This window comes from Piliocolobus tephrosceles, chromosome 5 (assembly GCF_002776525.5).
Source record: "Piliocolobus tephrosceles isolate RC106 chromosome 5, ASM277652v3, whole genome shotgun sequence".
Lineage (NCBI taxonomy): Eukaryota > Metazoa > Chordata > Mammalia > Primates > Cercopithecidae > Piliocolobus > Piliocolobus tephrosceles.
This window is the reverse complement of record NC_045438.1, coordinates 63,742,963-63,767,289: the sequence shown is the minus strand read 5'-3', so window position 1 is coordinate 63,767,289 and position 24,327 is coordinate 63,742,963. Positions and strand designations below refer to the sequence as shown.

The 24,327-nt window shown below is 39.3% G+C and overlaps 1 protein-coding gene and 1 non-coding gene across 2 annotated transcripts in view; both read left to right on the top strand.

The window, feature by feature from the left end:
• Window positions 1–24,327, top strand: part of AFG1L (AFG1 like ATPase) — a 219,225-nt gene that overhangs the window by 76,840 nt on the left and 118,058 nt on the right. The gene's annotated exons all lie outside the window — the stretch shown is intronic.
• LOC111538651 lies at window positions 22,037–22,141 on the top strand. Its single transcript, XR_002730405.1, has one exon. It is a non-coding gene; the product is annotated as a U6 spliceosomal RNA (small nuclear RNA).

Sequence of the window (24,327 nt, the reverse complement as noted above, 5' to 3'; positions counted from 1 at the left end):
GCAGAGCCAGACTCCGTGACAAAAAAAAAAAAAAAAAAAAAAAAGAATAGAGTGTGGGTATGGGGTTTCAGAGTTAGAAGTAAGGAGACCATTTAGGAGACTACAGCAACAATCCCAAGGGGAGGTGATGGAGCAGTAAAGTGATGAGAAGAGGGCAGGTTCTGGATATACTGTATAGGCAGAGTCAGCAGGATTTACTGATGGAATGGATCTAGGGTATGACAAAAGAGAGAGGGATCAACAGTAACTCAAAGGTTTTGGCCTGAGCAATTGGAAGGATGAAGTTGCTGTTTACTGAGATGGGGTAGACTACAGAAAAAGCAGATTTGGGTAGGGAGGTGGAGGTAGGGGTTTCTGTGGTGACCAAGGGGGATGCATATAAGAGTTTGGACTTCATTGGAAAAATCTGGGCTGGAGATGTACATTTGGAAGTCATCAGTCTTAAAGGAGGCAGGAAAGAGCAACTGGTGAGGTAGGAGGAGAACCAGGAGAGTGTCAAGTGAGGAAAAGAAAAGTAGTAACAAAAGGGTTGATGAATACTTCTGTTAAATGCTGCTACAAGCTGAAATGAGGTTGAGAATTAACCATTGCAATTAGTGACATGGAATTCATTAGTGAGTCTGAAAAGAGTAATGTCATAGTGGGAACTTTTTTTTTAAAGTAAGCTGTGCCACATTGATGGCGTATATTGAATTTAAAATTGCTAACAGACCAAGATCTTACTATGTAGCCTGCTGTGAAACTAGGTCTCTCTCATTCTGTTTGTGTAGTGAATTTCTTTTTTTTCATATTACATTTCAACCTATTAGTCTATGTTGTTCCATTTTACTGATTTTTATTGAAGTATTTTTTATTTTTTGTTTTTATTTATTTTTGTTTTGCAAATGGTGTATGTTTGAAGTAGGTTTGAACTATGATTCTAACATAATTTGTTTTTGGCTATCCCTACTATGACATTTATACATTTGATAATCATATTTCTATATCTTTAGCCATTCCTTAATTAAAATGTGTAAATCAGATAGGACTACATTAAGTTACTTGTTGCATACCACTGGAGGCCTTGTCTTAGGAAGATGTCAATTAACTAATCACCACTTTTTGGATCCAGTTATTCAAACAATTATAGTTATACCTCATCCATTGTACTACAAAAGAATTATGAGTGATTTTGCAGATGTACTTATTAAAATCCATATAATGTTATATATAGCATTCTTGTGATTAACTAGTGTTAGCAACCCTATGAGCCAGGGGAGTGAACTTTTTAATATTAGATCTTCTATCTAGGTGGAAGTGAAGCTTGTCTGTACGACAGCTGACATGTTGATTTGACAGTGGCATCAGTATTACCTTTAGACATTCGGTGACAAGCTATGCTCATAAATAGCAAAGAGCTAGAACAATTTTGGAAGCCCTGTAGCAAGGACTGCTGAAAGGATAATTAGGCTGCTTAGACTGTGGCAGTGTGGTTAACTAACTGAGGAAGGACAGCCACCAGGAGGGGTAAAGGAATATTTTGCAGCTCCTAGCTTTGTAGGAGTGAACAAAGCTACCGGTGTATCGGAGTAACCTGCAGAAATCTGAGCTGGAGCCACCCTTCTGGAGAAGACTGAAAGTTCAAGATGCAGAATTGCAAAAACTGGACAAACTTAGAGAAAGCCTTTTCTAAATATAAACTGTGGAAGGAATGGGATGCTTGTCATAGAGCAGGTTTTTTAGCCACAGCAGACAATCATCATAAATAACTTAATATTTTAATGTAATGAAGATGACGTATATGTGTGTGTGTGCGTGTGTGTGTGTATACTTTTATTCGTGGAGAAAAAGACTCAGAGAGCCTAAGCATATCAGGAAAAGGTAAAACTATAAGACGAAGAATGGAGCAGTGATTGCCAAGGTCCAGGGTGAGGAGGTGTTTGACTACAAAGGGGCAGCCTCAAGATGCAACTGCTGCATCCTGATTGTAGTGGTGGTTACATGTGCTGAAAACATAGAACTGTAGGCCAAAAAATGTTACGTATTATATGTAAATTAAAAACAAATCACATGGATAGTGAATGACAGAACAAAGACTAGAACTTAGGTTTTGTGACTCTTTTTACACATTGTTTTCGATCTTTTTGCCTTATGGTCATCACTGATCTCTGTCTATCCTGTCCCAGAGAAAGAATGTCCTTTTCTTAAAACAGCAACTCAAAGTACTACATTAGAAAAAGGTGGGGAGGGAGAGAAGAAAAAAAGAAGAGTGTCCTGTTTTCCAGCCATCAAAATGCATTCAACTTTTTTTTAGGTCATAATTTTTTTTTTTTTTTTTGAGACAGAGCCTTACTCTGTTGCCCAGACTAGGGTGCAGTGGTGCGATCTCGGTTCACTACAACCTCTGCTTCCTGGGTTCAAGCGATTCTCCTGTCTCAGTCTCCCAAGTAGCTGGGATTACAGGCACCTGCCACCATGTCCAGCTAATTTTTGGTATTTTTAGTAGAGACAGTGTTTCACCATGTTGGCCAGGCTGATCTTGAACTCCTGACCTCAGGTAATACACCTGCCTTGGCCTCCCAAAGTGCTGGGATTACAGGTGTGAGCTACTGCGCCCAGCCCCAGATCGATCGATCTCTCTCTCTCTCTCTCTCTCTATCCATCCATCCATCTTTTAAAATAGAAGCAACTTCTTAGACTGCTATAAGAGCTGGCAGAGGGTTGAGGCAAAGCCGAGTGGCTGGAGATAGAATGACCCATTTGAGGTAGCCAGTGGGGCTAGAGTAGAGAGTGAGGGGGAGAAGGATGCAGTAAAGTACAAGTTGAATCTGTAGAGGTAAGAGCTACACCTTGTAGCAATAGTAAGGATTTTGGATTTTATTCTAAGAGAAACGCTAAGCCACTGAAGCTTATCTTTAGCAGGGACTGACGTGATCTGAGAAATACCCTTCTGGCTGTAGTTTGGAGACTAGGTTACTAGATGGGGTATAGTAATATGGTGCATGCAGGGAGACATATTAGGAAGCTGTTGTAGCACACTAGACAAGAAATGAATATACCTTGGTATAAGGGTATAAGGCAGTGATTCTCAACGAGGGGCCTCTTTTGCTCACCAGGGAATATTTGGTAACACCTGAGACATTTTTGGTTCTCTCACCCGGTGGGAGAGGGCTGCTACTGGCATCTAGTAGGTAAAGGCCAGGAATATAGCCAAAGTATCCTATAATGTAACCCCTGCAACAAAGAGTTATGTAGCCAAAAATATCAGTAGTGCCTGAGTTAAGAAACCCAGGTACAAGGTGATGGCAATGGATATGGAGAGAAGGATAGATTTGAGAGAGATTTAGGAGGTGAAGTAGACAGCACTTGGATATAGGTTAGATACTGGGGAAAAAGGAAAGGACACTTTCTAACTTTTTGAGTTGTACAGCTGGGTGAATGGTGTGTCTGCCATTCAACAGAGACAAACAACTAGAGGTTAGGAGTCTAGAAAATAATGCCTGATGGAGAAGAACATACATTTTTTTTTTCTCTATTAATCCTTTAGCCCCTCTGTTTAATTCCTTCTGCTTCATTCATCTCATTCCCTTCATTTCTACTTATAATGCTTCAATTTCCTGGGCAAGAATGGATGGTTGTTGGTGATGGGGGCTACAATCATAGCCTAATCCGTTAATAATTTATTGTTTATAATAACTTAATTTATTGTTAATTTATAGACAAATTAATTATTAATATTAATATAAAATTGTGAGGACTATTTAATCATTATTAATTTTAATAGAAAATAACTGGTGGTCATGTAAAGCAACACCAAGTTTAGGAACCTAAGAGAGTAAATAACTGTGGAGTGGAGTGTCTTGGACGGTCTTGTAGAAGAGAAGGGGAAGTCATACTTGAGGCGGGTGGAGGGAATAAGGGACCAAAGACTGCTGTCCTGCACTTCACCGTTTTTTCTAGCCCTAACTTCCAGTTCATGCCTTGTTTGGGTCCAAGGCCTCACCCTCTGTACACCATGCAGCTGTGTCAGCTTGTGATTACTACTTTATTTTTTGTTTTGTATTGTTTTATTTTTGTTTTGTTTTGTGACAGTCTTGCTCTGTCACCCAGACTCGAGTGCAATGGTGCAATACCACTACAAGACACTAGAAATGTTGTTTAAAATAAACTAAACAGGCTGGATGTGATGGCTCATGCTTATAATCCCAGCCTTTTGGGAGGCCTAGGCAGGAAAATTGCTTGAGTACAGGAGTTTGAGACTAGCCTGAGCAACATAATGAGAGCCTATCTGTACAAAAAATTTAAAATTAGTTGGGCACGGTGGCGAGTGGTACTGCTGACTGCATCCTCGACCTCCTGAGCCCAAGCGATCCTTCTGCCTCAGCCTTGTGAGTAGCTTGGACTACCAGGCTCAGCAAACTTTTAAATTTTTTGTGGATCTCCCTCTGTTGCCCAGGCTGGTCTCAGACTCCTGTGCTCAAACTATTCTCCTGCCTTAGCCTCCCAAAATGTTGGGATTATAGGCTTGAGTCCCTGTGCCTGGCATGATTACTACTTTAGTTTTTAGCTTTCTCTTTGTTTTTTGGTCTCTAGGGATTTTCCTTTCTGGCAGTCTCAAAATGTTTATTAAATTTAATTAATCAATTAATTACTTTATTTTTAGAGACAGGGTCTTGCTCTGACCCAGGCTGGAGTACAGGGGTGTGATTATAGCTCACTGTAACCTTTTTTTTTTTTTTTTGAGACGGAGTCTTGCTATGTTGCCCAGGCTGGAGTGCAGTGGCCGGATCTCGGCTCACTGCAAGCTCCGCTTCCCAGGTTCACGCCATTCTCCTGCCTCAGCCTCCCGAGCAGCTGGGACTACAGGCGCCCGCCACCATGCCCGGCTAATTTTTTTGTATTTTTTAGTAGAGACGGGGTTTCACCATGTTAGCCAGGATGGTCTCCATCTCCTGACCTCGTGATCCGCCTGTCTCAGCCTCCCAAAGTGCTGGGATTACAGGCTTGAGCCACCGCGCCCGGCTGCTCACTGTAACCTTGAATGCCTGGGCTCAAACCATCCTCCTGCCTCAGCCTCCTGAGTTGCTAGGACTACAGGCATGTACCACTGTGCCCAACTAGTTTTTAATTTTTTTTGTAGAGTTAGGGTCTCGTTATGTTGCCCAGGCTAGTCTCAGACTCCTGGGCTCAAGCAATTCTCCCTCCTAGGCCTCCCAAAAGGCTGGGATTATAAGCATGAGCCATCACGCCCAGCCTGTTTAGTTTATTTTAAATAACATTTCTAGTGTATGTATGTATATATGTGTATATATATATTTCACTTTATATAAATTCACTTTTTTCATTTATTTCAAATATGTGATGACATAACTATAAAATTAACATTTGGTTATTTTCTTTATTTTCTTCACCTCCTTGGTTAGATGTATTCGTAGGCATTTTTTGTGTGTATGGCTATTACAAATGGGATTGCATTCTTAATTTGGTTCTCAGTTTGAATGTTATTGGTGTATAGAAATGCTACTGATTTTTATATATTGATTTTGGTATCCTGAAACTTTCCTGAAGGTGTTTATCAGTTCCAGGAGACTTTTGATGGAGTCTTTAGAGTTTTCAAGGTATAGAATCATACTGTCTGTGAAGAAAGATAGTTTGATTTCTCCTTTTCCAATTTAGATTCCTTTTATTTCTTCCTCTTGCCTGATTGCTCTGGCCAGCACTTCCAGTGTATGAATAGGAGTGGTGAGAGTGGGCATCCTTTCTTATTCCAGTTCTCAAAGGACTTATTCCAGTTCTCCAGTTTTTGCCCATTTAGTATGATGTTGGCTATGGGTTTGTCATAGATGGCTCTTATTATTTTTTAGGTATATTCCTGCAATGTCTAGTTTCTTGAGGGTTTTTATCATGAAAGGATGTTGGATTTTATTGAAAGCTTTTTCTACATCTATTGAGATTATTCCATGATTTTTGTTTTTAATTCTGTTTATGTGGTGAATCATATTTATTGATTTGCGTATGTTGAACCAACCTTGCATCCCAGGACTGAGGCTTACTTGACTATGGTGAATTAACTTTTTGGTGTGTTGTTGAATTCAGTTTTCTAGTATTTTTTTGAGGATTTTGGTATCTATGTCCATCAGGGATATCAGCCTTTTCATTGTGTCTTTGCCAGGTTTTGGTACTAGGGTGATACTGGCTTTGTAGAATGAGTTAAGGAGGAGTCTCTCCTCAGTTTTTTGAAATAGTTTCAGTAGAATTGGTACTGGCTCTTCTTTGTATGTCTGGTAGAATTTAGCTGTGAATCCATCTCTGGTCTAGGGCTTTTTTGGATTTGTAGTTTTTAAATTATTGATTCAATTTTGGAACTTGATATTGTTTGGTGTTTCAATTCTTTCTGATTCAATCTTGGGAGACTGTATGTTTCCAGGAATTAATCCATTTCCTCTGGATTTTCTAGTTTGTGTATGTAGAGGTGTTTGTATTAGTTTCTGAGGATCTTTTGTTTTTCTGTGGGATTGGTTGGAATGTCACCTTTGTCATTTCTGATTGTGCTTATTTGGATTTTCTCTCTCTTTTTCTTTTTTAATCTAGCTAGCAGTCTATAGATCTTGTTTATCCTTTCAAAGAACCTACTTTTGGTTTCACTGATTCTTTGTGTGGATTTTTGAGTCTCAATTTTGTTCAGTTGTGGTCTGATTTTAGTTATTTCTTTTCTTCTGCTAGCTTGGGGTTAGTTTGTTCTTGTTTTGTCTAGTTCTTCTAGGTGTGATGTTAGATTGTTGGTTTGAAATCTTTCTTTTTCAAAAAGGCTGTAACCTTTTTTCTTGACACTGCTTTTGCTATATCCCAGAGATTGTGGGATATTGTGTCTTTGTTTTTATTTATTTCAAAGAATCTTTTGATTTCAGCCTTGATTTTATTGTTTACCCCAAAGTCATTCAGGAGCAAGTTGTTTAATTTCCATGTAATTGTGTGGTTTTGAGAGATCTTCTTGGTATTGATTTCTATTTTTATTCTACTGCGGTCTAAGAGGATGGTTGATATGATTTTGATTTTTAAAAAATTTATCAAGACTTACTTTATGATTGAGCATGTGGTTAATCTTGGAGTATGTTCTGTGTGCAGATGAGAAGACTGTATATTCTGTGGTTGATATATAGAGTGTTCTGTACATATCTATTAGTCCAACTGGTCAACTGTTAAGTCCAGAATTTCTTTGTTAATTTTCTGCCTTGATGATCTAATCCTGTCAGTAGGGCATTGAAGTCCCCTACTATTATTGTGTGGTTATCTAAGTCTTTTTGTAAGTGTATAAGTACTTGTTTTATGAATCTGGATGCTCCAATGTTGGATACATATATATTTAGGATAGTTAAGTTTTATTGAATATAACCCTTTATCATTATGTAATACCCTTCTTTGTATGTTTTTACCATTGTTGGTTTAAAGTCTATTTAATCTGATAATAAGATTTTTTTTTCTGCCTTTTTTTTTTGGTTTTCTTTTTGCATGGTAGATCTTTCTCCACCCCTTTACTTGGAGCCTGTGGGTGTCATTACATGTGAGATGGGTCTTTTGAAGACAACAGATGGATGGGTCTTGTTTCTTTATCCAACTTGTCACTCTTTGCCTTGTAAGTGGGGCATTTAGACCATTTACATTCAAGGTTAATATTGATATGTGAAGTTATGATCCTATTGTGAAATTGTTAGCTGTTTGCTTTGTAGTTTCTATTGTTTTTTTTCTTTATAGGGTCTGTAGGCTATGTACTTAAGTGTGTTTTTGTGGTAGCAGGTATCATTCTTTTGTTTCCATATTTAGGACTCCCTTAAGGATCTATTGTAAGGCTGCTCTAGTGGTAACACATTCCTTTGGCACTTGCTTGTCTGGAAATGATTTTATTTCTTCTTTGCTGTGAAACTTAGTTTGGCAGGATGTGAAATTCTTGGTTGGAGTTTCTTTTCTTTAAGAATGCTGATAATCGGCTCCCAGTCTCTCCTGGTTTGCAAGGTTCTGGCTGACAAGTCCACTGTTAGCCTGATGGGGTTCCTTTTGTACATGATCTGCCCTTTTTCTCTAGCTGCCTTTAAGATATTTTCTTTAGCATTGACCTTGGACAGTATGGTGACTATATATGTCTTGGTGATGTTCATTTTGTATATAGTATCTTGCAGGTGTTCTCTGGATTTCTTGTATCTGGATGTCTACCTCCCTGGCAAGATAAGGAAAGTTTCCTTTTTTTTTTTTTTTTTTTTTTGACATTTTTCACAAATTTATTTATCCATGTTCTAAGGACTAGGGAAGTTTTCTTGAATTATTGCCTCAAGTATATTTTCCAAGTGGTTTGCTTTTTCTCCTTCTCTCTCAGGAATGTTAAAGGTTTGGTTGCTTTACGTAATCCCACATTTCTCAAATAATTTGCTTATTTTACTTATTTTTAAAAATTCTTTTTTTTTTTTTTTGGTCAGATTGGATTCGTTCAAAAGACCAGTCTTGAAGTCCTGAAATTCTTTCTTCTGCTTGGTCCAGTCCATTTATAAAGCTTTCAATTTTATTTTGAAATTCCTTAAGCGAGTTTTTTAATTCTAGAGGCTCTGATTGATTTCTTTTTAAGATGTTTATCTCTTCATTTCTTGGATTGCTTTAGAAGTTTCTTTTCTCGATTTTTAACTTTGTCTTGGATCTCTGTGAGCTTCCTTGCAAGCCATGCTTTGAAGTTTTTTTTTTTTTTTTTTTTTTTTTTTTTGATATAGTCTCACTCTGATGCCCAGGCTGGAGTGCAGTCATGTAATCTCAGCTTACTGCAACCTCCATCTCCCAGGTTCAAGTGATTCTCCTGCCTCAGCTACCCAAGTAGCTGGGATTACAGGCACATGCCACCACGCCCAGCTAATTTTTGTACTTTTAGTAGAGATGGGCTTTCACCATATTGGCCAGGCTGGTCTCGGACTCCCAACCTCAGGTGATCTGGCTGCCTTGGCCTCCTAAAGTGCTGGGATTACAGGTGTGAGCCACCACACCCGGCCTATGCTTTGAGTTCCTTACCTGTTATTTCTGAGTTTCTATTTTGGTTAGGGACCATTGCTGGAGATCTAGAGAAATTTTTTGGTGGTGTCACTACCTTTAACTTTTTCATGTTGCCAGAATTCTTGTGCTGGTTCCTTCTCATCTAGAGACACTGGCACTTCTGATTTTTGTAATTATTTTCATGCAGGTAGGATTTTTTTCTTTTTCTTTCTTTCCCTATAATGCTGTTATTATTGTTGTTATTATTATTATTATTAATTTTTCTTTTCTTTCCCTTTTCCCTGCTTGCCCAGGGGATGTGACTGTAGAGAATGCTCGGTAAGATCTTTTGGCTTTGCTTGAACAGTCCTATGCTGCTGCTGCTGCTGCTCTTCTCCTTCTCCTTCTTCTTCTTCTTTTTTTTTTTTTTTTTTTGGAGATAGAGTCTCACTTAGTCACCCAGGCTGGATTGCGGAGTGCAGTGGCCCAATCTTGGCTCACTACCACCTCTTCCTCCCAGGTCCAAGCAATTCTTTTGCCTCAGCCTCCTCAGTAGCTGGGATTGCAGGCACCCACTACCATGCCTGGCTAAGTTTTGTATTTTTAGTAGAGACAGGGTTTCACCTTGTTTGCCAGACTGGTCTCGAACTCCTGACCTCAAGTGATCTGTCCACCTTAGCCTCCCAAGCTCCCAAGGTTGCTGGAATTACAGGCATGAGCCACTGCGACCAGCTACCCTATGTACTTCTTTCAGCATGTTTTTTAAAAATATTTTTTATTATGCTTTAAGTTCTAGGATACATGTGCACGACGTGCAGATTCGTTACATATTTTCAGCATGTTTTATATTGGGCTGTGAACTTTGTCTTACAAGCCTGTAGATGGCACTTACAGGTGAGAGCCAGCTACAACCAGTGTGTTTGGGTATATACTTGATCCTTGTTTACTGGCAGAAGCTCTCTGTTGCTCCAGGCAATTAGCTGATTTGTAGAAGGCACAGTGGTCTGCACTCCTTGTTTAGTCCTGATGGTGACAGGGGTTGAGAGGGTGGCAATGGGAGACATGAAGGGCAGAGGCAGACCTGGCGAATCCTGCAGGTCCCCTGATGGTAGACACAAGCACTAGTGCCAAGGGAGAATCCAGTGGGTGACCATGAGGTACCCAAAGGTTTTCCTAGGTGTGGACCTGGGAAACCTGCTCAGCTCCAAGTTCTGTGCATGAGGATGAGAGGATGGCCTAAGCTCCTAATCCAGGAGAGTGGTTGCTCCAGTTGCCTGGCGAGCTGCCTGGACATGGACCAGAGAGGGTCTTGCTGCACTATGATCTATGCCCAGGAAGCGTGGGGCAGCTTAGGCTGCTGAACCAGATGAGAGGGTGCTCTGAATGCCTGGATAGCTGTCTGGTTGTGAGGCAGAGGGGGCCTCTCTGCACCAGACTCTCTGCACAGGAAGATTGGGGCAGGTCAAGCTGACGATCCAGGTGAGTGACGCTCCAAATGCCTGGAGATCTGCCTGGGCATGGAGCAGAGAGGGCCCCCATGCACCAAGAGCTCTACACAGGAGGGGTGGGGCAACTTAGGCTGCTGGACCAAGCAGGCAGGTGCTCTGAATGCCTGGATATCTTCCTGGGCATGTAACAGAGAGGGTCCCCCTATACCAGGATCTCTGTACAGGAAGGCTGGGGCAGCTTAGGCTGCTGAAACTGGCAAACAGGTGTTCCAAATGCCTGGAGATCTGCCTAGGTGTGGAGCAGAGAGAGCCTCACAGCATCGCAGTCTATGTCCAGGAACGGTGGGATGGCTCAGGCTACTGGTTCAGGCAAGTACATATTCCAAATGCCTGGATTTCTGCCTGGGGTTGGAAGAGAGAGGGCCCTGCTGCACCATGATCTCAGGGAAGCAGGGTGGGGCACCCAGCGATGGCACACACAGATCCGTTGCAGGTTTCCATGCTGGCCCTGGCTTCAAGTCTCACCACCCAGGAGAAACTGCAGCTCTCTTCCATGCCAGACTTGTGACAGGGGAGAGCACAATTCCAGCACCTACTGCTGAAGCACTTTCCACAGTTCTGGATATGGAGGCCCCCTATCCAACTCTGGAGCAGGTGTTCCAATCTCTGGCCTGAGACTAAAATGCCCATACAGCCATGCTGCAGGTCACCAAAGAATGGCCCAGATTAAAAATGGTGTCCTGCTCTCAGTCTCAGATCTGGGAAAATGCCTGCAGCTTTTCCCAGTGTCTTTCCTTCACAGTGTCTCCAATCCTCTCTTCAAGTTAACTACAGGGCTTGGGAGAAGCAAAATGCTTTCCTTTGGCCTGGGTTGTTTGGATTCCCAGTGGCAAGGTGAGTCACAGAGTGAGACTTCATCCTTTCTCACGTCCTGGGGATTCACTCACCTTTGTCAGCTGGATGCTAGCATGGGGGCTGTTTTCTGGCATTCTCCTCCCTGGGTTCTGGGATGTCCTTTATGACTCCAGTAGATTTCCATTTTCCTCCTTGAATTAAAACTCACAGAGTTGATCTTTATGTACTATCTTGCTATTTCCAAGTGTCTGAGGCATGCTGAAAGCCGCTAATCCACCATCTTGGAAAAAAACCAACCGAAAACACTCATTTTATATTTCATAGGACAATCTGGTTAAGGCTCTTGAACCTGAAATAAAGAGGATCTTGGATCAGATCCATAGGAATAGGAAATTATTTGAAAAGTTTCAGATAAAATATACGCAGAGAGAGTTTGTGTTTAATTTCTTATTTTTATAAAGCTTCAAGTAAATTATTCATTTAGCAATTTTGTCATGTAGGTAAATATTTTAATGTCTACATACAAGTAAATACATATTTACTTTTCCTTCTTTCTTTTTTTTTTTTTAATCAGAAGAGACCTGGATTATGGTTTTTGCTTTTCAAAGATTCTAGTGTCAGGGCTGGGTGCATTTGCACATGTCTGTCATCCTAGCTACTTGGGAGGCTGAGGCAGGAGAATTGCTTGAGTCCAGGAGTTCAAGGCTACATGATCTACAATCATGCCTGTGAATAGCCACTGACTGTAGCCTGAACAACATAGGAAGACCTTGTCTCTGGGGAAAAAAAAAAAAAAAAAATATATATATATATATATATATATAGTGTCAAGTCATCAGAATAGCTAGAAACAAAAATCCATGATTTAAAATTTCACGTACGTGACTCTCACATTTTAGGTACTGCAGTAAAATGTTGTTAATTTCATGACATTCCAATAGGGAAATATAATAAGACTGTTTTAAGTGGATAAAGACTCTGACAACAAATTAATAATAGATTTGTAGGTTCAATTAGTTAAAAATTGGAAATTAAATTAGTAGTTCAACTTGAGACATTTATTCAATCAAAAATAGAAACACATTTTTATGGGGAAATAGACTACATAAATTGAAATGACTCTGCTTCTTTGGCAGATTGACACAAGGTGCTAAAAATATCCCAGACTGACTGACCCTAGAACCATCAGAGCAGTGAACTTTGGAGTTTCTGGATTTTATTCGTTTTTTTTTTTTTTTTTTGTGATGGAGCTTCGCTCTTGTTGTCTAGGCTGGAGTGCAATGGCACAATCTCGGCTCACTGCAACCTCTGCCTCCGTGGTTCAAGCGATTCTCCTGCCTCAGCCTCCCAAGTACCTGGGATTACAGGCGTGCACCACCACGCCTGACTAATTTTGTATTTTTAGTAGAGACAGGGTTTCCCCATGTTGGTCAGGCTGGTCTTGAACTCCCGACCTTAGGTGATCCACCCGCCTCAGCTTCCCAAAGTGCTGGGATTATAGGTGTGAGCCACCGCGCCCAGCTATTCACTGTTTATTATAATGAAAATGCATTAGATAGCATTCGAATGTCAAAAATAATACTATTTTTCTTAGATTATCAGGCAACAGCATGATGTGATTCCTACTCAGACCAGCATATTCATACTAAATAAAAGACTGAATATCACTAGAAAGTTGGCTAACAGTTATGGGTATGCACATACACACACATATTAATTTTAATTTATTATTTTAATGCTTCTAGGGGGAAAAATACAATGGTCATCACCTTAAAGGCTGACAAAGCATTTGGCAAAATTCAACATCCTTTCTTCAGAGAATAACTTCATAAAATATAAGTAGATGAATAGTTTCTTAATATGAATACCAAATATATGTATCTTAGCTAAAAAGTCTGAATTATGCTTAGCAGGGAAACTATGGAGGCATTTCTGCCACAGTTATGAACACATCCAGGATGACACTGATTACTTTTTAATGTTGAACTAAAGTACAGACAGATTATGACAACAACTAGGTGGGAAGTGAGGGAAACTAGGTAAAAGCCATGTATCTTGATTGCAGAGTTGCACCAAAATTAGACCTTGTTCAAGATTATATACACTTGCTTAAGAAAATACCCTAATATGAGAATGACAAAAGATACTGCAGCAATAAATCTCATTCTTAAAAGGTGAAAGAAGCTGAGTGCCGTGGCTTATGCCTGTAATCCCATCACTTTGGGAGGCAAGGCGGGCGGATCACTTGAGGCCAGCAGTTGGAGACCAGCTTGACCCACATAATAAAACCCTGTCTCTACTAAAAATACAAAAAAAAAATTGTGGTGGTGCACACCTGTAATTCCAACTACTCAGGAAACTGAAGCATGAGAATTGTTTGAACCCAGGAGGCGGAGGTTGCGGTGAACCAAGATCAGGCCACTACACTCCAGCCTGGGCAACAGAGTGAGAGTCTGTCTCAGTAAATATATAAATACATAAATAAAATAAAATATAATAAAAAAGGTGAAAGAATAACATCCTTTTACAGATGATCTACTAGAGCAAAGAGAAGTATGTCTTAGGAATTTTTTGTTTTATATTATTCAAAAATCAGGAAAACATGGACTCTTCAATACAGATGATCCAAGCTGAGAAAAGACAACAGATTGAGCTGAAAACTGATTTACTGAGATCAGCTGTGATAAAAGAAAACAAAATGAGATAAAAAGAGATTAAATTAATTAAAATTAAATAAATTAAAATTTGCAGTAGAAGTACTAAACTGTAGACTTAAAACTGAAGAAAGTAAAATCAGTGATGTAGGAAAACTAACATAAGAAGCTCTGCCAGAATACAGAAATAGAATTAATAGAATGATGAAGAAAGGAAACAAGTCCTTTGGTTATAAATGATAATTTTGTTCCCTTTGCAGGGAGAGTTTACAGTCTTGAAGGGCAGTGTCATCAGTTGTAACACTGGTAATTGAGGTCAGATACAGTCAAGTATTTTAGAAGTTAAAATATGCCTTCTGCTTTTCAGATGACTTGAAAATCTTTTCTACAAAAGTAGAAAAGATGAAAGATCAAAGAAAAAATATTTCTTAGAGCAAAACCTAGAAAACAGCAAAAAAGTATGAACAAAAAGTGTGAAACAAGATCAGATATTTTCTGACAGGGAATATAAATGGGTTAAGTTCCCTATTAAAAACTAAAACCTCTTCAGTGTATGTAAGGCCATAGCCAAATGATCTTTCTGCAGGTAACAATGATAAATTCTGAGTAAAATACTCTACACAACTATGTGAAGGTCCTGGAGAGTAAAAAAAAAAAAAAAAAAAAAAGAAAAGAAAAGAGGCTGGCAGATTCTTGAGGAAAGACAACACTTGGAAGAATGTCCAGCACGGAGAGTTTCCTCTTTTTTAATACCAGCCTCAGGGCAGGGTGAAATCAGTGCTGCATTGATACCTGCTATTCTCATAGAAAATCCAGTCTTTCTGGCCTGAAAAACCAGATGATAGAGTTTGCAGTAAGAAACTGCCGCTGGAAATGAGAAATGGATCCCAGAGAGAACTAGATTGATATAGCCTGAGGTTCTGTGTGTAACCCCTGCCCAAATCTCTGACTGACTTCTGAACCATGCATGTGCAGGGCAGACTAACAGCTACCCAACTAGGGGTAGGTCCGAAACTGAGATTTGAGTTGCTGCCCAAGAGAAGAATTTGTAGTTTGAATCCAAGCAAGGTAATTTCCTACTAAAACAAAAATGTGAACAGTCTTCAGTGAAGAAAATGAAATTCACAGTATAACATTCACAAGGTCCAGGATACAATCCAAAATTGAAAATGAGGAAAATGTGTCCCATTCTGAAGACAAAAAGCAGTTAACAGAGACTAACCCCAATGTGAACTGGATTAGCAGACAACTACTTTAAAGCAGCTGGGGAAGCAATTGCTGGGAAAGGGTGAGGTAAAGAAAATATATTCAGAATGAGTGAAAAGACAAGAAACCTCAGCAGAGAACTGAAATCATAAAAAATGTAAATTCTAGAACTATAAAATATAAAAATTCACTTGATGGGCTTAATAGCAGAATGGAGATAACAGAGGAAAGGTTCCAATAACTTAAAATTATCCAATGTAAAGAATAGAAAGAAAATGATTAGAAGAAAATAAACAGAGCCTTAGGAATGTGAGGAACTGTACAAGCTTATAACATATTTCCAATTAGAATCCCAGAAGACAAAGAGGGAGAGAATGAGGCAGAAAAACTTTTGAAAAAACAATGACTGAAAAATTTCCAAATCTGGAACACATAAATTTATAGATTCCAGAAACTTAGTGAACTTAAAGCAGAATAAATTAGGTACACTGTAGTAAAACTGCTAAAAACCTAAGGTAAAGAGCAAATCTAGAAAGCAACCAGAGAAAACATGACACATTAAATATGGAGGTGTTGGGAACAGGCCCCCAAAATCTGGCCATAAACTGGCCCAAAACTGGCCATAAACAAAATCTCCGCAGCACTGTGGCACATTCGTGGTGGCCATGACGCCCACACTGAAGGTCGTGGGTGTACTGGAATGAGGGCAAGGAACACCTGGCCCACCCAGGGCGGAAAGCCGCTTAAGGCTTTCTTAAACCACAAATGATAGCATGAGCGATCTGTGCCTTAAGGACATGTTCCAGCTTCAGGTAACTAGCCAGAGCCCACCCCTTTATTTCAGCCCATTCCTTTGTTTCCCATAAGGAATACTTTTAGTTAATCTATAATCTATAGAAACAATGCTTATCACTGTCTTGCTGTCAGTAAATATGTGGGTAAATCTCTGTTCGAGGCTCTCAGCTCTGAAGGCTGTGAGACCCCTGATTTCCCACTCCACACACTATATTTCTGTGTGTGTGTCTTTAATTTCTCTAGCGCTGCTGGGTTAGGGTCTCCACAGCCAAGCTGGTCTCGGCGTGGAGGAACAATAATTGGGAACTGATGACTTCCGTTAGAAACTTTGGAGGTCAGAGACAGTTGAACATCTTTAAAATGTTGAGAGGAAGAAACCATCAATTTAGTAATCTTATTCTAGAACTTCCTGTGAGAATGAAGACAGTAGCTCACACCTGTAATCACAGTGCTTTGGGAGGCTGAGGCAGGGGGATTGCTTGGGGCTAGGAGTTTAAGACCTACCTAGCCCATCTAGAGCAACATAGTGAAACCCCGTCTCTACGACAAATTTAAAAAAAATTAGCTGGTGTGGTGGCACATGCCTGTAGTGGGAGCTTCTCAGGAGGCTGAGGTTGGGGGATCAGTTGAGCCCACAAGTTTGAGGCTGCAGTGAGCTGTAATTGTGCCATAGCACTCTAGCCTGGGCAATAGAATGAGACTCTGTCTCTCAAATAAATAAGTAAATAAATAAAAGAATGAAGGCAAAATAAAGACATCTAAAATTAAAAAGAAAAATGCCTCTCCTGGGCACGGAGGCTCATGCCTGTAATCTCAGCACTTTGGGAAGCCAAGGCAGGTGGATCACCTGAGGTCAGGGGTTCGAGACCAGACTGGCCAACATGGTGAAACCCTGTCTCTACCAAAAATACAAAATTAGCTGGGCATCTTGGTGCATACCTGTAATCCCAGCCATTTGAGGGGCTGAGGCAGGAGAATCGCTTGAACCTGGGAGGCGGAGGTTGCAGTGAGCCAAGATTGTGCCATTGCACTCCAGCCTGGGCAAAAAGAGTGAAACTCTATCTCAAAAAAAAAAAAAAAAAGAAAAAAAGAAAAAAAAGAAAAAGAAAAATATCTAAGAGAATTTATCACCAACAAACCTGTACTACAAGAGATTCCAAAACTTGTTCTTCAGGTAGAAGGAAAATGATGGATGGGTACTTCAATGATGCAGAAGTGAAATGCATCAGAAATGAAAATGGTGAATATTGGGGTAAACATAAGCACTAATTTTTTCTCTTAGTTTCTTTAAAATATAATTCATTGTTTTACATAAAATTATAGTGTTGTCTTATAGAGTTTATAGTGTATGTAGGTATGATACATGTGACACCAGTAGCAGAAAGGGGGATGTTTAGGTGGTTGTATATGAATGCAGTATTTCTACATTTTTTTGAAGTGATATTATATTCTAAGTAGAGCATGAAAAGCTAAAGATGTATATTGTAATCACAGAACAGCAACTAAAATAAAGGCTGATAGATTAAATTAAAAAGGAATTTTTAAATGTATTCAAATAATCCAAAAAAAGGTAGGCAAAAAGTAAAAGAAGGGACAAAAAGAAAACAAATAATAAAATCATGGACCTAAATATTAAATGTTAATGAACTAAACTTTCCAATTAAAAGGTAGAGATTATCAGAACAAATTTAAAAAATACTAAGAGATATACTTTTTTTTTTTTGAGACGGCGTCTTGCTGTGTCGCCCAGGCTGGAGTGCAGTGGCCAGATCTCGGCTCACTGCAAGCTCTGCCTCCCAGGTTTACGCCATTCTCCTGCCTCCGCCTCCCGAGTAGCTAGGACTACAGGCGCCCGCCACCTCGCCCAGCTAGTTTTTTGCATTTTTTAGTGGAGACGGGGTTTCACTGTGTTAGCCAGGATGGTCTCGATCTCCTGACCCCGTGATCCGCCCGTCTCGGCCTCCCAAAGTGCTGGGATTACAGGCTTGAGCCACCACGCCCGGCCCCAAGAGATATACTTTAAAAATACACAGATAGATTGAAAGCAATTGTATGCAAAAAGATATAGCATCCAAACAGTAATGGTACAAAGGCTAACATGGATGTATTAGTGCCATATTAAATAAATTTCAGAAAAAGCTGGGCCTCTCTTTCACAGCAAAGATGGATTCTGAGGTAGATGGGGAGGTCAGCTTCCCAGGGTGGCTTCCCAAGGTGGTGGAGGTAGTGGCCACACCATGGTCTCAGATGCTGAGGCAGGCCTGTGTGACTGCCAGTGGGTAGGCCATGGTGAGTGGAAAAAACAGACACTTGTCCCCTCTGCATGCCCTGCACATACACCTGGGCTGTGAGCCCCACCAGCAGATGCTTGTGCAGGGCTCAGCCTTTCCCTCGTTGGTTTCTGGCAACACTAGGCCTGTGTCCCTTATTCCTGGGCCACAGTGCTAAAGTTTGTCTTCTATGGATTAGGTTGTAGATAAATCAAGTATTGTATGGTGGCTTGTGGAAGACAATTTTGATTCTAAGATCAGTTCAACAACCATTAGCTTCAGCTATAATCATTTCTGATATCAAAAAGAAGAAATATTTTCAACATTAAGGAATTGATTAAATGATTTTTAATTTTTTTCTTTCTTGTATCAAGGGACAAGTCATAGATTAAAAAATTTTTTGACAGCAAGCCCTATCTAATTTTATAGTTGACAAATGTGTGCTATTATCACAAAGGAGAAGTCAGAGAAAGATGCTACAGACTGCGCCAATTCATTCATCCAATTTTTCTTTTCTTTCTTTTTTTTTTTTTTGAGATGGAGTCTCGCTCTGTTCGCTCAGGCTGGAGTGCAGTGGCACAATCTCGGCTCACTGCAACCTCCACCTCCCAGGTTCACGCCCTTCTCCTGCCTCAGCCTCCTGAGGAGCTGGAACTACAGGTGCCCGCCACCACACCCGGCTAATTTTTTGTATTTTTTAGTAGAGACGGGGTTTCACCATGTTAGACAGGATGGTCTCGATCTCCTGACCTCGTGATCTGCCCGCCTCGGCCTCCCAAAGTGCTGGGATTACAGGTGTGAGCCACCACCCCTGGCCACAATTTTTCTGTAGTTCAAAAACCACAATATCTCACATTGTCTAGCAGCAAAATTTTTTTTTTTTTTTTTTAGTTTAAGAAAAGCAAAATACCACAATGAACTTAAATGAACTCTTCAAAGAAATTAGTTGAATAATTCCATCCACTCACACTAACACCCCATCTGGTAGTAAGGCCTTTAGACTCCAAAGACAATCTAGTGGCAAAGTGGAAGCTATTGTTGGCTGAGCCTCAGTCACTCACACTTCATAATGAAATAGATAGTTTTAAAAGTCGACAGGAGGATTCTGGTCACTGCCATTAGTTTGTACATGGGTTTTGGGTCTTGTTCACACACAAAGGATTCCCAGAAACATCTAAGTTTTGTTCTCTTGTTGAAGACTGTAGTCATGATATTTAAGTCCATTGACTTCTATTATATAAAGAATCTCTGGTGCAAAAAACTACATCATTGGTGTTTGACCTTACTGAAAATAAGTATGTAAGTATATGGATGGTGGTATTTTTGTATTCAAATTTTATGGAGCATTTTATGAAGAGAAAATTAGGGTCAGGTGCAGTGGCTTATGCCTATAATCTCAACACCTTGGGAGGCCAAGGCGGGAGGATTGCTTAAGATCAGGAGTTTGAGACTAGCCTGGGCAACATGGCAACATCTCTCAACACACACACACTTTAGCACTTTCATGGTTCTAAAAAAAAAAAAAGCTTCTGGAGCCTATCATTTCCTTAGATTTCCATTACCTGTTATAGGGCATTGTACTATTTAAAACCAGGGACCAGGAACAGTGCCTCATGCCTGTAATTCCAGCACTTTGAGGGGCCAAGGTGGGTGGATCACTTCAGCCCAGGGTTCAAGACCAGCCTGGGCAACATGGCAAAACCCTGTCTCTACAAACAACTAGCCCAGTGTGGTGGCGTGTACCTGTAATACCAGCTAGTAGGGAGGCTGAGGTGGGAGAATCATCTGAGCCCAGGAGGTCGAGGCTGCAGTGAGCCATTGCACTCCAGCCTGGGTGACAGAGTGACACCTTGTCTCAAAAAAAAAAAAAAAAAAAAGGTAGGATATCTAAAGTGGAGGGTTGAAAATTATTATTTGAATACAAAATTGAATTTATAGGACTATGTATTTGTAGGACTGATGGAAAGAATTTCATCTTTCTGCCATCTCTAAAGCAGTTTCCATTGAAAACATTCACCAGGGATGCATGCAGTCAGTTAACATCAACAATAGATCACCCTGACTTTTCTTTTTGATGTTTTAGTTTGTGTGTCAACAAACGCATTACAAGTTGAGCATCCCTAATCTGAAAATCTGAAATCTGAAATGCTCCAAAACCTGAAACTTTTTAAGGGCTGACATAACACCACAAGTAGAAAATTCCACACCTGACCTCATGTAACAGGTTGCAGTCAAAACGCTGTGATGCGCCTATTGAAGGACTAGAGCAGTGTGTATTCATAACAAAGCAAGAAATCATGTCACTTTATAAAATCAAAGAGAGCCTTCAAAGACAAAAACTATTGTTAATTAGGCAGATGACTCCAGAGGAAACTTCTTTAAAAAGTTTTTTATTTCCATAGGTTTTTGTGGAACAGGTGGTATTTGGCTACGTGAGTAAGTTCTTTAATGGTGATTTGTGAGATTTTGGTGCACCCATCACCCAGGCAGTATACACTGAACCCAATTTCAGTCTTTTTTCCCTCACCCCACTCCCATCCTTTCCCCCAGGTCCCCAAAGTTCATTGTATCATTCTTATGCCTTTGCATCCTCATAGCTTAACTCCTACTTACGAGTGAGAACATACAATGTTTGGTTTTCCATTCCTGAGTTACTTCACTTGGAATAATAGTCTTTAGTTCCATCCAGGTTGCTGCAAAAATCATTAATTTGTTCCTTTTTATGGCTGAGTAGTATTCCGTTGTATACACCCACCACAATTTTTTTATCCATTTGTTGATTGATGGGCATTTGGGCTGGTTCTGTATTTTTGCAATTGCGAATTGTGCTGCTATAAACATGCGTGTGCAGGTATCTTTTTTGTATAATGATCTCTTTTCCTCTGGATGGATACCCAAGAGTGGGATTGCTGGATCAAGTGGAATTTCTACTGTTAATTCTTTAAGGAATCTTCACACTGTTTTCCATAATGGTTCTACTAGTTTACATTCCCACCAACTGTGTAGAAATGTTCCTTTTTCACTGTATCCACACCAACATCTATTATTCTTTGATTTTTTGATTATGGCCATTCTTGCGGGAGTAAGGTGGTATTGCATTGTGGTTTTGATTTGCATTTCCCTGATCATTAGTGATGTTGAGCGTTTTTTCATATATTTGTTGGCCATTTGTATATCTCCTTTTGAGAATTGTCTATTCGTGTACTTAGCCTATTTTTTGATGGGATTATTTATTTTTTTCTTGCCAACTTGTTTGAGTTCCTTGTAGATTCTGGATATCAGTCCTCTGTCAGATGTGTAAATTGTGAAGATTTTCTCCCACTCTGTGGGTTGTCTGTTTATTCTGCTGACTTCCTTTTGCTGTGCAGAAGCTCTTTAGTTAATTAAGTTCCACCTATTTATCTTTGTTTTTATCGCATTTGCTTTTGGTTTCTTGGTCATGAAGTCTTTGTCTAAGCCAATGTCTAGAAGGGTTTTTTTGATGTTATCTTCTGGAAGTTTTTGGATGAAACATTTTAAAAAGCCATCCAACAGAATGCATTTCTAGAGGATGCACTTCTTGGTCCCTCAACTGCTTCTGATGTCTTTTCTCACCTAAAAAATAATAATAATAAAAATACAGGGTACAGTACAAGGCTCAACATTGTAGGTAGAGACCGAAAGCCTGCCATTGTTAATGTTGTTTGCAACCAGTGTAGGTGTTCTGATGATGCTACCATGCTGCTTACTTACCATGAACACATTATTCTTTCATTATATTAGTGATGTCATATTTTTTCCTGTTGAGTACTTATATGTGAACAAGTATAAGAAAATGATTGCTGTGCTTGCTTTGGAAGCACATATATTAAAATTGAAATGATACAGAGAAGATTAGCATGGCCTCTGCACAAGGGTAAGTTTTATTTAAAAGATGTAAAATTTTTTGAAAAAGAAAATGATTGCTTATTGGTAGCATATAAAGACAAGAATGATGGTGATGCTTAACAACCACAGATTGTCCTTGCGGGTGGCAGAGATAGTGATACCTTCGCTTTCTGATCATTAAATGTACACAGTCTTTGTTTCATGCACAAAATTATTCAAAATGTTGTATAAAATTACTTTTAGGTGATGTATATAAGTGATATATGGAACATAAGTGAATTTTGTGTTTAGACTTGGGTCTTACTTATTATGATTTGTGTACAGTGCCTAGCAAATTGTGTGGTTTCTAGTAGGTGTTCTGTAAATCTTGGTTCCTCTTTTTATCTGTTGTCTTCAGCACTTGTTTCAGTGAAGACATAGTAGAATTCATCGATGTGTATTGAACTGAATATCAATCTATAATATAGTATCACATGGGAACATTTAATGAGCTGTACTACCTACAGATTTAGTAAAATGTTGTTTGAACTTTAGTTCTTTTAAAAGAAGCTATTTCAGCAACAGCTGCTTAAGTAGTCTATAGGTGCTCTTTTCTTTTAGTCTGAATACAATAAGAATCTCCTGGAAGGATAAATCAAATTGGTTCCATGAAACCATAAAATTATTGTGTGATAATTTATAGGAAACCTCCTTTAATGACATGTTTTAAAAGTTTTTCTTACTCTAAATCGATATGTATATGTGTAAGTAAGCATTATTCAGCTTCTTGATTTGACACTTGGATTTTTAAGGAAAAGATCTGCATATCCGTGTGCATTTCCAAAATATTTATTTAGGTACTTGTAATTACTTTAAAAATCCTCTTTGCTTGTGTTTCATCTGTAGGTATTATAGCTATTCACTGTTGAGAATTTAGAGGTACTTATACCATTTTTTACAAAATGAATGTCCCATAATTCTAGTATTCTGTTTTACATGACCAAGTGCTCATTTCATTCTGTTTAGAGAGATAATGAAGAAATCATAGACAAGAACTCCTGAATTATTATTATTATTATTTTTTGAGACGGAGTCTCCCTCTGTCGCCCGGGCTGGAGTGCAGTGGCCGGATCTCAGCTCACTGCAAGCTCCGCCTCCCAGGTTTACACCATTCTCCTGCCTCAGCCTCCCGAGTAGCTGGGAATACAGGCGCCCGCCACCTCGCCCTGCTAGTTTTTTGTATTTTTTTTTTAGTAGAGACGGGGTTTCACCATGTTAGGCAGGATGGTCTCGATCTCCTGACCTCGTGATCTGCCCGCCTCGGCCTCCCAAAGTGCTGGGATTACAGAACTCCTGAATTTTAAAATAGTATTTAGTAATGACAAATGTTGGTATAAATGTATTATGAAATCTTTATGTCTAAGAAAAATAATATTAAACAGCTAATATTAAACATTTTGGTGGCTAAATAACATTTCAAGAGATGGATCTATTGCACTGATAATTAGCATGATATTTGAATTACAAAAAATTTTTCAATTTAATGAGTATGGTCCCTTTTCACTTGTGTTCTATAAAAACCTAAAGGTTTTTAAGCCAAATGATTTCTGTTTAGAATTCTGTTTAGAATACACTTCTCAGAGCATAAAGTTTTGGATTATATATCCTTGTACAGGCTGATTTTTTAAAAAGTTCGTCCTTTAAAAAATTAAGTCTCTAAGACTTAAAGGCATTGGTATTCTATTTTAACTTTGTTGATGAGTGGAAATCTTTTAATGAAGAATATTACAAGTGGGCCTTTACATTTCTCATTTTGATTAACATATTGAAAGGTGCATGCTTGTTAAGCTACATCTCAGAGCCTTATACATCCATAAAAAAGATGTTATTCTACAAAAAGGGCCAAAGCGTTACCTTCACATAGATGAACTTTCATTTGTGTAATATGTTAGTTTTAATTCTATAACATTGTGCTCTTTAATAATCACTGATGATATGTATGGCTTATTTCCCAAAATTTTAAAGGGCTTATTGAAATATAGTAGACGTATTATAGGCTGCACATAGTTAAATGATACAGTTTTTAAAATACTGACATATGTATACCTTCATGAGACCATTGCCACAACTAATAGAGTGAACATTTCTATCGCCCCCAAAAGTTTCCTCTTGCCCTTTTTTCTCTCTCTCTCTTCTTCCCTTCCCCTTCCCTTCTTTTTCTCTTCTCCCTCCCCTCTCCTCTCTCTCCCCTCTCTCCCCTCTCTCCCC